Raw genomic sequence first — 15,867 nt, forward strand, 5'->3', positions numbered from 1 at the left:
AAAAAAAAAAAACCAGAAGAAGATAGGAATGAGAAAATAGGGGAACAAAAACAAGGGACTAAACAGAAAATGAATAATACAATAATAGATCTAAATTTAAACATATAAAGAATTACACTAAATGTACATGATCTAAACATACTAAAAGACAGAAATTGTCAAAATGTACTTTTTGAATGATCCAGTGATGTGCTATCTTCAAGACTCATTTGCAAAATAATAAGCCTTAATAAATAGAAAGACATATCATGGACTTAAATCTAAGACCTGAAACCATAAAAATTATACAAGGTAATGTCAGTAAAACCATTCTAGACATTGGCTTAGGCAAAGACTTCATGACCAAGAACCCAAAAGCAAATGCAACAAAAACAAAGATAAATAGATGGGACTTAATTACGAAGCATCTGCATAGCAAAAGAGATAATTGGAAGAGTTCACAGACAACACACAGAATGGGAAAATATCTTTGCAATCTATACATCCAACAAAGAACTAATATGCAGAATCTACAAAGAGCTCAATCAGCAAGAAAAAACAATTTCATCAAAAAGTGGATTAAGGACATGAATAGACAATTCTCAGAAGACACATATTGGCGAACATGCATATGGAAAAATGTTCAACATTACTTAATTGTCAGGGAAAATGCAAATCAAAACCACATTGTGATACCATCTCACTCCTGCAAGAGTGGCCATAATCAAAAAATAAAAAAATAACATAGGTCGGCGTGGATGTGGTGAAAAGGAAACACTTTTACACTGTTGGTGGGAATGTAAACTAGTACATCCACTAAGGAAAACAGTGCCTAGATTTCTTAAAGAACTACAAGTAGATCTACTGTTTGATCCAGCAGTCCCACCACTAGGTATCTACTCAGAGGAAAAGAAGTCATTATATGGAAAAGATACTTCCAAATGCATGTTTATAGCAGTACAATTTGCAATTGCCAAAATATGGAACAAGCCCAAATGCCCATCAATCAAGGGGATAAAGAAAATGTGGTGTATGTATACCATGGAATACTACTCAGCCATAAAAAAAAAAAATGAAATAATGGCATTCATAGCAACCTGGATGAAGTTGGAGACCATCATTCTAAGTGAGGTAACTCAGGAATGGAAAACCAAACATCATCCGTTCTCACTCATAAGTGGGAGCTAAGCTATGAGGAGGCAGAGCCCTAAGAATGATATACAATGGACGTTGGGGACTCAGGCAAAAGTGTGAGAGGGGGTGAGGGATAAAAGACTATATGTGGGGTACAGTGTACACTACTCAGGTGATGGGTGCACCAGAAACCATCACTAAAGAACTTATCCATGTAACCAAACACCACCTGTTCCCCCAATACCTATTGAAAAAAAAAAAAAAAAAAAAAAAAAAAAAAAAAAAAATCAAAAAAAAAAAAAAAAAAAAAAAAAGAAAAGAAAAGATATACCATGGAAACACTGATCAAAAGAAAACTTATCAGCCATAAATTTTAGAGTGAGTAAGGTGAGAAGGGACAGAGACATTATATGATGATATAAGTGTCAGTTTACCATGAAGATGGAACAATCCAATATGGGTTTGTACCTACTGACGTTTTAAAAAACATGCAAAATTCATGAAAGTGAGAGGAGAAAATTTTAAAATCCACAGTTATATTTAGAGAGTTTAACACTCCTCTCTCAGTAATATGCCGAATTTATTTAAAAAACCATCAAGGACATAGAAGAATTGAACTGCATCATCAACCAACTAAATCTAAATGGTATTAAAATCATTCTACCTATAACAGTGGAAGATACATTCTTTTCAGAAGAACATGGAACAGTTAACATGGTAGACTGTACCTTGGTCACAAAAGAAACATTAACAAAAAGTTCGAATAATGTACAAAAATAAAATCTAAAATCAGACAAAGTATTTTCTTTAAATCATAATAAAAATAAACTAGAAATCAAGAACAGGATAACAGGAAGGATAAGAGAAAAATATCCAAACACTTGGAAATTAAATAACATGCTTCTAAATAATATGAGTTAAACAGAAAAAAATTAGAAAATAATTTCTATTAAACAAAAATGAAAATAAATATACCAAATTTTGTGAGCTACATCTAAAGTAGTGCTTAGAGGCAAATTTAGAACATTAAAAACTTATATTGGAAAAGAGATGCCTTAAACAAGTTATCTAAGCCTCCATCTTAAAAAGAGCAAAAGAAACTCAAAAAAAAAAATAAGAAAATAAATAACATAGTGGTAGAAATATAGAAAATTGAAAACAGATAAATAATAGAGAAAGTCAAAGAAACCCAAATCTAGTTTTTTAAAAAGATCAATGAAATCAATAAACTTTTAGCAAGGACAAAGATAAGAGGAAAAAATAAATTTCCAGGATCAGGAATGAAAGAGGTTATCATTACAGACCCCACTGGCATTTAATAATAATAGGGGAATATAGGGAATACTGTGAATAATTACATGCACACATTTTTGACAAGTTAGGCAAAAGGGATCAATTCCTTGAAAAACACGTATTACCTAAACTCACTTGAAATGTAATAGACAACTTAAATAGCCCTATAACTTTTAGAAAAATCAAATTTGCAGTTTAAAACTATCTGAAAAAATTCTCCAGACCCAGGTGATTTTGAACAATTTTATTAAGCATTTTAAAAGAACACCGATTCTACAATATCTCTTCTAAAATGTAGAAGAGAAAACACTTCCCAATTCAATTTATGAGATCATCATTACTCTGATTCTAAAACCAGACAGGTAGAAGAAAGAAAGAGGAGAAGAAAGGGAGGAAGGAAGGGAGGAAAATAAGGGAAGAAAGGAGGGAGGGAGGGAGGGAGGGAGGAAGGGAGGCATGGAAGGAGTGAGGGATAGAGCGGATCCATAGAATAGGCCAGGCGTGGTGGCTCGTGCCTGTAATCCCAGCACTTTGGGAGGCTGAGGTGCACAGTCACTTGAGCTCAGGAGTTTGAGACCAGCCTGGGCAACATGGCAAAACTCTGTCTCTGCAAAACTTACAAAAATTAGCTGGGCATGGTGGTACATGCTTGTAGTCCTAGCTACTGAGGAGGCTGAGGTAGGGGGATCACTTGAGCCTGGGAGGTTGAGGCTGCAGTGAGCTGTGATTCACTCCAGCTTGGGTGACAGAGTGAGACCCTGTCTCAAAAAAAAAAAAAAAAAAAAGAAAGAAAGAAAGGAAAAAAGAAACTGTTGACTAATATCCCTCATGAGCATAAATACTGCTCAAATGCACAAATACTGAATTTTTTTAAAAAGCGGATTTGTTCAACAATGTGTAAAAAAAAAAAAGACTTCACTGCAACTATGTGAGTTTATCTTGGAAATGTAAGGATAAGTCAATATTAGAAAATCAGTCAAAGTAATTCACCACAAAAGCAGTCTCAAGAAGGAAAATTATATGATCGTTCCAATGGATAGAGAAAAGCCATTTAACAAAATTCAACATCCATTCATGATATTAACTATCAGCAAGCTAGGAACAGAAAAGAACTTCTTCAGTCTGATAAAGAACATCAAAAAAATTCATTAAACTAATATAATAAGTAATGGTTGAAACACTTAATGTTTTCCCCAGAAGATCTGGAGTAAGGAAAGTGACACCCTCTGCCTTCCACAATACATTGCATGTCCTCACCAGTGCAATAGCAAATAACACATAGGAACCATGGGAGCTTTACCTCTCAAATGACATAGAGACATAATGAAGTAAAACAAATGACGCTCGGAGGAAATTCTTCTGAATGAGAGGAAAATAATGAGAATACATAAGGCATTTGAAAGTGCTCTGATTATTTTTCTCTTGTGAAAGGAAAATTTCACAGGTATTCCACATTTAAGAGATTATTGCTAGGAAGTAGAAATAAAGGAGGTAAATTATTTTCTGTGATTTTCAGAAATGTAATGCTATAAGTTTCATGAAGTAAAAGTCAAAGGAATGAAAGAATTGAAAAGTACTGTAAATAAGAAATAAAAGGAATAAAAGTTCTTGTTTTAAATCAGTCTAAACTACAGAAGGAAAGGGTTAAGATTTCCTGTTAGGATTGGTGGAAAAGGTGATTACTTGTATCTAGAAAATTAGATTTGTATATCTTGGTCTAAACTTTTAAAAATGTAATGCCATGGTAACACTAGTGTTATGCTTTCCTGATTAAATAAACTCAAAAGCCCTATTTTTGATAGAAAAAACAATAATTGGGTGCAAAATCATGGTTATCTATGTTTCTTACTTAAATTCTCTTAGGGGATGTTCAGCTTTTGGCACCAAAGCTGTTTAATGCAGTAGTTAAGACCTCATTCTTTTTTTGGTTGGAATTCTGGCCCCAGTGACGACTATGTGACCTTGGATAAGTTACCTAACCTTGTGTTTCAATTTCCAAAGCAGTAAACTGCAGAAAATAGTAATAAGATCTACTTCATAGGTTGTTAGAGGAACTAAACAAGAAACAGTGTAAAATGTCTAGAATAGTTTCTGGCATAAAATAAAGGTAGATGTTGGCTATCAACTGTCATCATTATCATACACCTGGGGACACATTATCTGAATTGAAGACATAGTCCCTAGGGAAGAAAACAACAAAACGAAAAATTGTACCTTGAAAACTCATAGTTTTATTGTGACAGTATATAAACCATAGACAATATTTCTCACTTCTAGAACTGTGCCCGAGTACTCAATGGGAAGTCGAATTAGAAATAGGGCGAAATTAGGTTAAGAACACAGATTTTGCAGGAAACCAAACATTGGCTGCTGGCTGAAGAAAGAACTTATCTGCCTCATGCCCAAACCCTCTTAATTCTATTAGTCTTTTGAAAAAATAGAATATTGAACTAATAATTCAGATCCCAGAATACTGGGGTTGGCCACATTAATGAGGACTGAAAGTTCAGGATATGTGAGAATTCATTTTCTCTGTCTTCTGCCAAACATTGTCTTTTATTTTCCCTTTTGCAGAAACCACACTTTCTATCACAATTTTGAGTAGGTGGTCGGGTCAGCTACGCTCTAGGTTTGGGGGACATACACTCACTCTCTGTAACAGAGACTGGCTAGGAGTTCTCCAAGACACTTCTCTTTCTCTCCTGGGCACGTAGCTAGGTGACACTCTTACAACAAAGGGTAGTCCTGTGGCGGAATTCTTGAATGTGGTCCCAAGTGATCTCTACCATCTCAACCTAAGCATTGTTTCATGATACGTCTTTCCTACCATTCACTGGTGGCCTCCAGAACCCTAAAAGATGGAGGAGCCATTAGAATTATAGATCCCTGAAAGATTGCATGGAGAAGAGTCCTTCTCTTCTACCAACTCACGTCATACTTTGATGTGAGAAATCAACCTTAATCATGCTTAGCCATAACTCTTTGTTATGGAGTTGTCCTGTCCTAAATAAAAGACACTGTTATTCTCTTCCTTTTGGGGGCTTTTTCTTTGGCACTACAGAGTATAATTTTTTTTTTAATTTACTTGAATACTTTACTTCAACAGCAAGTTTTGAGACCGTAGGTTGTGCTCTGGTGGCAAGAGATATGGGCTAGAAAAAGCATTCTACGTAAACCAGCCCAGCTTCTGGAAGAGCTAGATAAATATTTTGGGCCAGAGGACCAACTAAAAATACTTTATTTTTCCTTGTCATTTTTTTCCTTCCTTTTTGTTCCTTATTCATTTTTTCCCCTTAAAAGATGGCATCCCTGAGATGAAGCAAATTCAATTATTTAAAGGCCCTTTGGAGTAGATGTCATCTTAACATTGCATCTCCTAAAAGCAATCTACTGTTGTTATTATTTTAACAACAAATATGTAAAGAAGTAGAAAAGCATCAATCAGGTGCTTGGACAGGTACACTCAAAATAAAGAACTTTAAATTAAGATATCTTATAGTTGGATACAATTGAATCTTCTCACTGATACTAGAAAGAAATTCTGTGCTAGACACTGGAGTAAGTACAGTGAATAACATGATTTGGTGTCTTCTGCCTAGGAGTCAGGTGTAAGGACTGGGGGAAAAAAAACCAAGAAACCAACATCACATACAAGAGAAAATAATTAAAATTCGTGTAACTGATTGCAAGGAGTTTTGAGAACCGTTAAATCAATCAGATACAGATAGGAGTTTATAAAAAGCATTGCCCTGGTTGTCTAGGAATGGATACATAGTAGTTTCAATAGTTAAAAGGGGCACAGCCCTTATGTGAAAATATTGGACAACGCGATTCTTCAAATTTAAGTAAGAATCCCTTTAAGGCAGTGGTCCTATGATTCTTTCCTTCTTTGGGGTGCCCCAGTCGAAATGTGGTAATTAGCACTGCATAGATTCCTTTTTGTTCATCTCCAGGGTAAAAATGGAAATGAATCATGAAATAGATTTATAGCCACTGAATTTATTGAGCGAGGCCCAAGTTCTTGTTCTAAGTTAAGATCCCTCCTCACCTAAATAAGAGTAAAATGGAAATCACGCCTTGAGATTCAAATGGGGAGTGAGTTGGAGTCGGTTACCTGTCTGCTGGTTCTACAAACAGTGAAAATAACTTCCTATCAGACCAAAGTCAAGATGACTGATTCAATGATGCTTATAGACTCTGTTAGTGTTGCTGAATCTTTCCCCTAACATTATCTTCAATTCCTGGTGGTGGTGGTGGTGGTGGTGGTGATGATGATGATAAGTTAACGATGATAAAGGTAGTGCAATAAAAATAACTACTCTTTATTGAGCTATTACTATTGCTACAGCATTGTTTTCCGGATTTCCCTGAAAACAAGAATTCCTTAACTGTGCTTGCAAAGCATGTAGACTCCCAGGCTGCAACCCAAATCTGCTCTATTATAATTCCTAGTGGATAAATTTAGGAAGGTTGGGGAACAGTATGCCAGGCTGGCTAGGTGCTCAGTACTTTTCATTCATTATGCTATTTGATTACCCCCACAATTTCATGAGGTAGATTCTAGGATCAATCCTATCACATAAATGCGAAGCCTGAGGCATAGAGGACTTAAGTGATTGCTTATGCAGAAAGCTTTGGATAAGGTTTTCTTTAGACACATTCCCTGGAGTTCTAGGCCTGATGCTGAATTTCAACAGAAGCCGTTACAGGCTTAGCTGGCTTCTGGCGAAACGTACATGAAATTCCCAACGGTTTGGTGTTCCTAGCAGGGCAAAGACTCTTCTAGTTTGGTCCCATGTCCCATCTTTCTTGGTTCCTGAAGGCTTCACTCCTGCACTTCTCCTTTCCTTTCCAGTATTTCAAGTCACTCCCTGTCCACAGGGCTCTTCCTCTCCACCTTGAGTAATTAAGATTTCAGAAAGTTTGCACTTTAGGAAGGGACATAAGTGCCACTGAAGAGATGCAGAGACAGGAAGTGCTGTGAACATTTGGAAAAGAGAAATAGGTCCTGCTCTGGAATATTGGAGATGGTATGGCATGGCCCAATTCATTTCTGCATATTCTTAACTTGGTTAAATTAAAAGATATCTAGAAGACCCCATCATCTCAGCCCAAAATCTCCTGAAACTGACAAGCAACTTCAGCACAGTCTCAGGATACAAAATCAATGTGCAGAAATCACAAGCATCCCTATACACCAATAACAGACTTAAAGAGAGTCAAATCAAGAACGAATTGCCCTTCACAATTGCTACAAAGAGAATAAAATACCTTTTTTTATTTTATACTAACTAACTAACTAACAAGGAACGTAAAGGACCTCTTCATGGAGAACTACAAGCCACTGCTCAACGAAATAAGAGAGGACAGAAACAAATGGAGAAACATTCCATGTTCATGGTTAGGAAGAATCAATATCGTGAAAATGACCATACTACCCAAAGTAATTTACAGATTTAACGCTATTCCCATCAAGCTACCAATGACCTTCTTCACAGAGCTAGAAAAACCACCTTAAACTTCATATGGAACCAAAAGAGAGTCCACATAGCCAAATCAATTCTAAGCAAACAGAACAAAGCAGGAGGCATCACACTACCGGACTTCAAACTATACTGCAAGGCTACAGTAATCAAAACAGCATGGTACTGGTACCAAAACAGAGATATAGAGCAATGGAACAGAAGATCTACAACCATCTGATCTTTGACAAACCTGAAAAAAACAAGCAATGGGGAAAGGATTCCCTGTTTAATAAATGGTGTTGGGAAAACTGGCTAGCCATATGCAGAAAGCAGAAACTGGACCCCTTCCTGAAGCCTTACACTAAAATTAATTCCAGATGGATTAAAGACTTAAACATAAGACCTAACGCCATAAAAACCCTAGAAGAAAATCTAGGCAAAACCATTCAGGACATAGGCATAGCCAAGGACTTCATGACCAAAACACCAAAAGCATTGGCAACAAAAGCCAAAATAGACACATGGGACCTAATCAAACTCCACAGCTTCTGCACGGCAAAAGAAACAGTCATTAGAGTGAATTGGCAACCAACAGAATGGGAAAAAATTTTTGCAGTCTACCCATCTGACAAAGGGCTGATATACAGAATTTACAAAGAACTAAAACAGATCTACAAGAAAAAAACAAGCAAGCCCATTCAAAAGTGGGCGAAGGACATGAACAGACACTTTACAAAGGAAGACATACATGAGGCCAACAAACATATGAAAAAATGCTCATCATCACTGGTCATTAGAGAAATGCAAATCAAAACTACATTGCGATACCATCTCACACCAGTTAGAATGGCAATCATTAAAAAATCTGGAGACAACAGATGCTGGAGGGGATGTGGAGAAATAGGAACCCTTTTACACTGTTGGTGGAAGTGTAAATTAGTTCAACCATTGTAGAAGACAGTGTGGCGATTCCCTAAGGACCTAGAAATAGATATTCCATTTGACCCAGCAATCCCATTACTGGGCATATATCCAAAGGATTATAAATCATTCTACTATAAGGACACATGCACACAAATGTTCATTGCAGCACTGTTTACAATAGCAAAGACCTGGAACCAACCCAAATGCCCATCGATGATAGACCGGACAGGGAAAATGTGGCACATCTACACCATGGAATATTATGCAGCCATCAAAAACGATGAGTTCGTGTCCTTTGTAGGGACATGGATGAACCTGGAAACCATCATTCTCAGCAAACTGACACAAGAGCAGAAAATCAAACACCACATGTTCTCACTCATAGGTGGGTGTTGAACAATGAGAACACATGGGCACAGGGAGGGGAGCACTACACGCTGGGGTCTGTTGGGGGGAAGTGGGGGAGGGACGGGGGGGTGGGGAGGTGGGGAGAGATAGCATGGGGTGAAATGCCAGATATAGGTGAAGGGAGGAAGGCAGCAAATCACACTGCCGTGTGTGTACCTATGCAACTATCTTGCATGTTCTGCACATGTATCCCAAAACCTAAAATGCAATTAAAAAAAAAGACAAATTATCTTAGATTTTATGAAAAGGGAAAATATATATTTGTCAAATATTATTGGTCCACTTTTTTTAAGGCTCTAATAAAAGTATAAAAATTAAAAAAATTTTTTTAAAAAGATATTGGTAGGTTTCCCACTGGCAGAGGTGAGGTAAGTTTACCAAAAAAATATGTTGCTCCTTTTCTCTACTTTGCAAATTGGGTCTCTGTGACTTAGTCCAAGTAGGGGAAAATAAATCTTAGCCCCATGATGGTTTAGCAGTCTAAGTCATCTGTTTCAAAATAGGATGGAATTACCACCAGCTGGTAGTAATTTTCAAATCCTGACCCCTGCAGAAAGGGGTGAGAATTTACCAGAAAGTCCATTGCTTCTCCAGGGCTCCATGCTGCATTTCTCTCAGAGGGTGACATGGATGCTAGGGGGCTTTTTGCTTTTATTTTTAATTTTGTTAGTAACTGCAAGCCACACTGTTCCGGTATTTTGAATACAGCATTTATAATTTGAAAGTAGAAGAAGGGTACAGAATGTGCAATATTTTCTAGTTCATTGTTCCCATGTCCATAAAACAAAAACACTTTTAAAAGGCAAATTTTACAGCAGCAGTAATAGGACTATTCTCTCTGCCATTTACAATGAAGGGTAAAATTTAAGCTGTTTGGATACCCCATCAATCTTATTCATCCTTGCTGCAGTGCAGGGGGCCCAACAGTCCTTTTGATTTCTAATATTTCACAGTTCTTAGCTAGGAAAAGGCAACTGGGTGCTTGTCACCACCTGTTACAAGCTGAATTGTGTCCATCAAGGAGATTGATAAAAGTTCTAAGCCCCAGTACCTGTGCATGTGACTCTTTGGAAACAGGGTCTTTGGAGATTTAATCAAGTTAAGACTAGGTCATTAGTGTGGCCCCCAATCCAGTGAGAAGACAGCTGTGTGAAGACATGGAGAATGCAGTGTGAAGATGGAGGCAGAGGTTGGAGTGATGCGTCTACAAGCCAAGGAATCCTGGCCATCCCCAGAAGCTGGAAGAAGGCATGGATCAGATTCTCCCTCAGAAAGAATCAACCCTTCAAACACTAAACATAACCTTCTGGCTTCCAGACTGTGAAGGAACATATTTCTGCTGTTTCAAGACACCCAGTTAGCAATACTACCTCACAGCAGCCCTTGAAAAGTAATACGCCACCTTTACGAAAACTGTTCACAAAGGAACTCTGTGTAAAACTACACATAAAATTTAACAAAAACACTTAATATGACAACTGTTGTAAATATAAAAAATATTGTCACATGAAAGATAGTGGGAGATGTTACAGAGTTCACTGCCAGGTTACTTTGGTGGACACAGAAAAATATTGATCACAGTGAAGTTTGGTTCATCTTCAGAAAGGAGACGAGAGATGGTCTGATCCAGGAGTGGGCGAACTAGGGCCTGCAGGCCAAAAGCAGCTGATGGGGCATGATTGTACAGACCCTGAGCTAAGAATAGCTTTTATATTTTTAAAATGTTCTTGAATTGGGCCTATCTCTTTTTTCCTTCCAACCGGAGGTTTCCAGAGCCTTAGCAGACAAAGAAACCACTAGATGGAAAGACTTTAGATCCTCAAATATTATATGGAGTAGACACCCTAACCCCCTATTCACACTTTACCGGGATGTGAGACATACATTTTCATTGTTTAGTCACTGAGATTTCTGTTACACACAGATAAGCCTTTTGTGTTATAATAGTTACCGTAATACTATTCTATCCTAATAGATGCTGTTATATCTAAGCCTAACTCAACTCTGACTCTAATAAAACCAGAAGAATATGCAATGGACAGCCACGTGTGGCCTGCAAAGTTGAAAATATTTGCTAGTTGGTCCTTTGCAAAAAATAATAATAATAATAAAAGTTTGCCTACCCTTGGCCTAATCCAGTGATTTTTAACATTATTATTATTATTTAGTGAGAAATACTTAATTTTATTTAAAAAGAAAGAGAGAGAGAGAGAGAGAGAGAGAGAGAGAGAGAAAGAGAGAGAGAGAGAGAGAGAGAGAGAGAAATAAAATGCTTCTGCTCTTCCTAATGCAGCAGGGTCTGCAGTCTTGAATTCTCCCACTCAGCCATCTTGCTTGCCCCTGACCTGATAGAGCTCTTGGTTCCACTGATAATCATGACAGTGATACTGGCAACAATTGATTGAGTACGTATAGTGTTTCACAACAGCACTAAACATGTCCTATGCACTCTTGAATTTAATCTTCAAAATAATCATATGAGAGGTGTGCTATTAGCCTCATCTTTATACGTGAAGACCCTGGAAATTGGAGAGATTAAATTAGTTGGCCAACATTTGGTAAATGGCAAAGACAGAATTCATATCGATGGCCCTCTGGCTCCCATACCACTAACTATGCCATGTGGCTCTGTTCTTACGTGGTCCCACCTCCTCATCATCGAGGGCCCTAAGGTTCAGGGAGGTGAAGGAGTATGTCTAAGGTCTCAGGCTAGTTGGTCTGGAAGTTCAGGTCTCCTGGCTCCCGATGTGATGCCCTTTCCACTGACCCATTTGGGCTCATTTGTCCCAGAGGAAAGTGGGTTGAGAAAGACGTTGACCAGACTGGCTCTGGGCCTGGAGGGTAGGCAGGTGCAGGGTGGAGGTCCCACATTCTCATTCTCATGCTCATCAGTTGGATGGGCTGGAGAACAAGGTTTATTTAGCTCGGGATTGGTGGACCATTGTCTCTCCCTCAGTTTCCTCTCATTGTCTCTGCTCACAGAAGTGGTACCTCCCTCAGCAAAACCCCACAATGACCTCACATCTCAGGAGAGGCGCAGTGCCTACTCTGTTCTCCAACAACTGCCTGCCAGCCATGGTCAAGCAGATCTATTTCTCACACTGGCTTAGCCAGTCTTTCTCTAACTTCGCTCCTCTTCCATCCATTCTGACTCCATCTTGTCCCTGTTTACAAGCATGAATCTATCTTCTGATTCAGCTTCTAGAGCCTCAAGAATCTGCCTCTTCTTGCTAGCACCTGAGAACCGCCTTGATTGACATTGGCTGATTGCTTCTTTTTCTTTCTTTCTTTTTTTTTTTATTGCATTTTAGGTTTTGGGGTACATTTGAAGAACATGCAAGGTTGTTGCATAGGTACACACATGGCAGTGTGATTTGCTGCCTTCCTCCCCATCACCTATATCTGGCATTTCTCCCCATGCTATCTCTCCCCAACTCCCCACCCCCCACTGTCTCTCCCCTGCTTCTCCCCAACTGACCGCAGTGTGTAGTGCTCCCCTCCCTGTGTCCATGTGTTCTAATTGTTCGACACCCACCTATGAGTGAGAACATGCGGTGTTTGATTTTCTGCTCTTGTGTCAGTTTGCTGAGAATGATGGTTTCCAGGTTCATTCATGTCCCTACAAGGGACACAAACTCATCATTTTTTATGGCTGCATAATATTCCATGGTGTAGATGTGCCACATTTTCCCTGTCCAGTCTATCATCGATGGGCATTTGGGTTGGTTCCAGGTCTTTGCTATTGTAAACAGTGCTGCAATGAACATTCGTGTGCATGCGTCCTTATAGTAGAACAATTTATAATCCTTTGGATATGTACCTGGTAATGGCATTGCTGGGTCAAATGGAATTTCTATTTCTAGGTCCTTAAGGAATCGCCACACTGTCTTCCACAATGGATTGCTTCTTAACTCACCTCTCAGCATCATTCTACCCAGATTTTACCCAGAGGGGTGCATTTCCAGGAAACTCAGCCCAGCCTCATATTACCGACTGGTAGCTCCCTCTTTCCCTGTGATATGTTTACCTTCATGTCTGTGGAATGCACTGTATATGTCAGCCTCATCAACACCATTGTGCTTGCTGATAGCATTAAGCTAATGGCTTTAAAGGACAGAAGTCTGTACTCGTGGTAAAAAAAAAACATAATAATAATAGTCTAATTCATTGAACACTTTATACACATATGATCTTGTGAGGTAAGTACTATTATCATTTCCATTTTGCAGGTGGGGAAACTGAGGCACAGAAAGGTTAGACAACTTGTCCAAGGACACAGAGCCAGGGAACCTGGAACCAGACTTTGAATCTTTGTATAAAGCTGCAGTCACCTTTGCTGGCTTCCTGCTGTATGTCAGGCCTTCCTCCTGGCGCTTCATATAAATGGTGGGAAATTCTTGGGAGATATTTGCCCATATGCTTTCCTTGGTATTTCCTGTATTTCTCCCCATTAGGCAGCTAGGCCTTCTGTAAAGCTTCAGGGAAGGGAGAACCAGTGAAACAAAGATAACAGAGGAATCATATTTTTAGCTCTCGAGTCTCAGAGCCCAGGTTCTGGTTATAAACCAAAGATTTGGAAGATTAAATGAAAAGCAGGGAAACTTTTTCTGCAGATCAGACAAGACCTTTCAAATTTGAGAAGGAGAGCAAGGGAAGGCAAGAGACCTGATGTGGTGGTAGAGTTCACAGGAAGGAGTCCTAGCATGTAGCACCTGCCTGCAGCCTGGTTAACTGGAGGGGAAATGATGGAACATGAGGCAGGGCTGAAGGTGAAAAGCTACATGGATCTGACATCCTCCCCAGGTTTAGATGAGGACATCCTGCTTTGACTGAAATTACATCTCCATGATGAAGCCAAATAGGGACTCGACATGGAAATTAAGTCGAGTTATTAAAATATAAAAAGAAAGTTGCTTTTCTTACACAGCTGAGTTTTGGGGCCCTTATGTACCCACACATTCATTACCTCTATTCTGCACAATGACCTGTGAAGTTATTATTTTATCATCCCCATATTATAGCATTTGATTATAGAGTGGAAAATTTACTTGCCCGGGGACACAGCTAATTAGTAGAAGAAAAAGTACATTAGGAGAAAAGTGGAAAATAAACAATGAAGGAAAAAGAAAAAGAAGCCGTGAGAAACAGAGACAGAGGTCGCAAAGTGTAGCCCCCGAGTCACAACTCTCCCAGAAAGAACATTTCTCTTTATTCTTCAAAAAGGTGAACGTTTTATCAGGATATACTTACATTTTATTTGGTGGAATAGTCATTTCCTTGATCCCTTTTCCCGAAGATCTAGCTTGGGGCCAGACGTTGTGAAAATGTAGCCAGCCTCCACGAAGAAGTTATTTCAACTGTGTCATCGCTGCAAAAAAATTGCATATGAATCAGAGTTCCATCATGGAAATTATGCTCTGGGACAAATATGTTATGAATGACTGCTCATAAAATCATGCCAGTATGTATGCTATCACCGCATTCAATTATTTTAACCTGCTGTGAACTCACTTGTGATAAATCATGGGAAAACTAAAGAGAACTATCTTAAGCCACGGTACTGTTTCACTCGGTCAAGTCATTTACGGCTCTAAAAATACAATTTATATCATCGGATTCCTGAAATTCTTTCAGTGCTTACATTCTGATTTAAGTGGCATGAAAGCTAGGGCGATTAAGCTGAGAAGTCCAAGGCTACCGACCAATGTCCCCCTGGGTATTAGCTGTCTATCAGATTGAGAACATTGTTTATCAGACTCCCAGGAAGACTGCAATTAGAACGCGGCCTGTGGGTTGGAAAGAGGCTTGAGATTCTCAGCCTGAAAATGGAAGGATCTTTCAATAACAGCATGTGTAACACTTTTGGTGGGTCTCATCTAGAGGAGGGTGATCATAAAATTTAATAACCATCTCAGAATATTTTCTGATGACGGGGAGACCGTTAACATTTACATCAGGAAAAAAGCAGGACTGTTTTTCAAACAGACAAGGATTTAATAAGGGAAAAATAAGGAAAATGTAATTGAATCTCCTTCATGTTTAAAGGACCACTCTTAACTCTCTTCTCCATGGACCATCTGGAGAAAAAAGTGTGTTCTTTATTTAGCTGCATTTTCTCTATAGTCCTGACATTAGTCTTCATGCCTCGGGAACACGGCTGCTGCTGCCGCCGATACAAGCCACTGCATAGTATTTGTGCACAAGCAAAAAGCGGACTGGGTTAGGTTTGAATGTGTCGCTTTGATAAACACAGGGCTAGGAGACATGAGACATGGAATTATGGAGTTACAGAGTGATCGTGAGAAAACACCTCCCTGGGAAAGAACCGAGGCAGTGTGAATCAAGTATTGTGGACAGTAACTCCTCCAGGCCCAATTTCCTCCACCAGTAAAAACAGGTGGCTAGACTAGATCCGTGATTCCTAACCTGGGCAGCGTATTAGGGTGACCTGCAGAACATACCAACGTCCTCGCCCACTCCAAGAGATTTTATTTAATTAGGCTGGGACAGGGTCCCCCAGTGACTCTGATGGGCAGCCTAGGCTGAGAACTACCAGAAAACTGGAATGTTTCTGAGGTTTCTACTGACTTTTATTGGGCAGCCTCTGTGATGGTCTAAGCTTTTGGGGAAATTAAAAAGGAAGGTGCAAGACTGATCCATTACC

This window comes from Cebus imitator, unplaced genomic scaffold (assembly GCF_001604975.1).
Source record: "Cebus imitator isolate Cc_AM_T3 unplaced genomic scaffold, Cebus_imitator-1.0 Scaffold72, whole genome shotgun sequence".
NCBI classification, from domain to species: Eukaryota; Metazoa; Chordata; class Mammalia; order Primates; family Cebidae; genus Cebus; species Cebus imitator.